The sequence below is a fragment of the Bison bison genome, unplaced genomic scaffold (assembly GCF_000754665.1).
Source record: "Bison bison bison isolate TAMUID 2011002044 unplaced genomic scaffold, Bison_UMD1.0 scf7180017864373, whole genome shotgun sequence".
NCBI lineage: Eukaryota > Metazoa > Chordata > Mammalia > Artiodactyla > Bovidae > Bison > Bison bison.
The window spans coordinates 11,599,618-11,602,656 of NW_011494945.1; positions in this window are offsets into that span (position 1 = coordinate 11,599,618).

Genomic DNA, 3,039 nt, shown 5'->3' on the forward strand with positions numbered 1-3,039 from the left:
ATATATATATTTTCCCCCCCTTAACTCTAGTTTTTCCCCCTTCTGACATTATATTGTACCCATACTATTCTGTGGCATGTATTTGATTTCAAGGCTATTCGATGACATTATCAGAAAGAATAAAATTATGGTTTTATATGAGTAAAATTTTATCATATCTTTTATTGTCATTCAGGCAAGGAACAATATTAAAGAATATTAGGATTTTTTTCAAGTTTCAAAAATTTTCTACCCTAAATGGAAAACCATAATAATTAATTGCCAAGACTATCACTATGTCAAATAACCTTCTCTCCTTAACTGATTATAAATTTTGTTTTATCACTATTTTTTATTACTACCACTATTACTATTATTATCCTTTACTACTGATCAATGTTTCCTATTTTTTAGAAATAGAAAGATGCAAATATTTAAAAATCGCTCAACTTGAAGGGCAAATAACACCTATAAAGTTACCAACACCTTTCTATGACCTAACATATAAGGCACAGAAAAAAAAATATTGAATAATGTGAAATATTTCTAGATAATATTCTAAAGTAAGATAATACAGTATAGCAAGCTATATTCACATGGTCAAGGAACATTCCAGTTCTGCTCATACAATCATACAAATGATTTCTGCTCTGGTACCAAGTTCTAAGGATTTATTTTCATTATTTATTACATCTGAAGCTTATCCTTTGGCTATGGAAGCCTTTTTCCTTTCTCAGATATACTTTTCCCCCATCCAGGATTATCAGTCAGCCATCATCAGGCACTGTCCCCACCATAGTCTCCCCTTCCCTCTTCAGCTCTTCAATGATGAAGTTGCCCCACTGCATGGTCTGTGTGAACCAGATGGAGTTGTTGTTGTTGTTGTTCAGTCACCCAATCTAACTCTTTATGGAGTTGATGACCTTGCTATTACTAGCTTCCATTCTTTTCTCCCCTCTGGGCAAATACAAGCAACATGAAATAGCATCCCATAAGGCAGAGCAAGATGGAGTTAGGGCAAGGATAATTAGAGGAGAGAATGTGGAGTTCAGGTTATTGAGGAATAGAAAAAAAAAAAAATCTCCTAATGCCCTCCCAGTACTTCTTTGTGGTCATCAAATTTTCTTTCAGTGATTTTATGGGGTACATAGACTTCTACTATAAAGCTATTCCATCATTTATCTAGCCATTATATTATTGTTGGGCTTATCTTATTTTTAAACATGATGTGGATAGAGTCACTATTGATAAATATTAAGATTTTCCTTAAAATATATAAAACATATAGTAAATAGATGAAGTGATCATTATGTTTGAAGCTTTTATTTTTATACACCCTTAGAGAAATTTTGACCAGCCTCCCATATGATTTTATTAGAATCAACCATATGAAACTCTTAATAGAAATACATTTGACCCTTAAAAAATCTACTGAATTCCATCTTTACTTTAAATAAAACCATTAACTACATTAGAGGTCTCTACCAAATACAGAGCTTTAAAGAATCTGGGAGAAGTGTGAGGTCTCTCAACTTCAAGTTTTTGCCTAAAGTAAGAGGCCCTATAGCTGAAAGAAGACACATAGGCTAGTTAATTCTCTGTCTGAGTTGATTAATTTCTACCCAGGAAGTACCCTTCCTGCCCCTAAGGAATCAGAAAAAGAAGGAAAAGCCAAAATAATACCACTAGCAGTAGCAAAAGACAACTGGAAACTTTTTCTTTCTGCTTCTGTCTTAGTGTTTCTCAGTCTCTTTCTGATTTACTTTCTTTTCATATATTCTGTCTTCTAACACAAAGATTAAACTGCCTTAGTTTCTTCTTAAAGCAGAAAACTGACAGAAGTATTTTTGGAAAAAGTTAAAATATTAAAAAAAAAAGTTTATGAAAACTTTAGAGGTAGAATGAGGTTGTGTAATACTGGCTCAACTATGCCATGAGGTTTATATTTTACTGACATTTGAGGGAGAGAGTAAAAAGCATCACATGATATTCAGTCAGGCAAATAAATATTGATCCAGAATTTTTATCTTTTCAACCATGATGTTTGCTGAATTGGATGTATGCTCTTTTTTACAATTTGGAACAATGCAGTTCACCTAGCCAATCCACTGAAAATTCTTTAGTTATATATATGGTTTATGAGAACAGTAATTGTCTTTGTTGATGATATTTCAATGATGGGCTCTAACTTACATATCATTCAACTTCTCAAAAGTATTTAAATCAATTATGACAACGTCTTTAAGCACTTGACAGACTACTATTGGGAAGATCATTAAGCTAGGAACAGGCTCCATATTTGGTGGTATAGAAATTGGCCACACATAAAAAAGTAGTGTTTATCAAGAAAAGTGTTCAGTTTTCTATTTTAAAGGCTGCAATGCAGACACAGGAGGGTCACCGTAATTACAGCAGTACAAATGATCTTCTCATCTTACTGAACACACCCCAAAATACATCAGTTTGGAAAAAAAACAAGTACTAAAAAGGTGTGTCAGTAATATATAATGCGTCAGAGAGAAAGTAGAGACAAATGCTCTGCACCAGGAGTGGGTAAATCTTTTCTGTAAAGGGCTAAATAGTAAAAAGTTGGGCTTTATAGGCCATGTGGTCTCTGTAGCAGCTATTCTCCTCTTATAATTTTAGTGTGAAGATATCTCCAGACAACACATAAACTGATGAGTGAATCTGTGTTCCCATCCAGCTTTCTTTATGGATACACAGATCTGAATTTCCTATGATTTTCACTTGTCACTTCCTTTAACTTTTTTCAATCCTTTTAAAATGTAAAAAACAGTCTTAGTTTGTGGAGCATACAAAAAATAAAGAAAAAAAAACAACAACTGAAGCCAGATTTGGCTGTGGGCAGTAGTTGCTGACCTATTCCACACAATGAAATCAAATGAGAGTTTGATGAAATAGAATTGAATTCCCCAAATTAGCACATTTGCAGCAGTTTCAGTCCTGTTAACTCTAGGGAACAATTTCAAGTATTTAAATTTAGAATTTTAAACATCAGGTATTTGAAATAAATGGAAATTGCATTGAAAAAAGCAAACT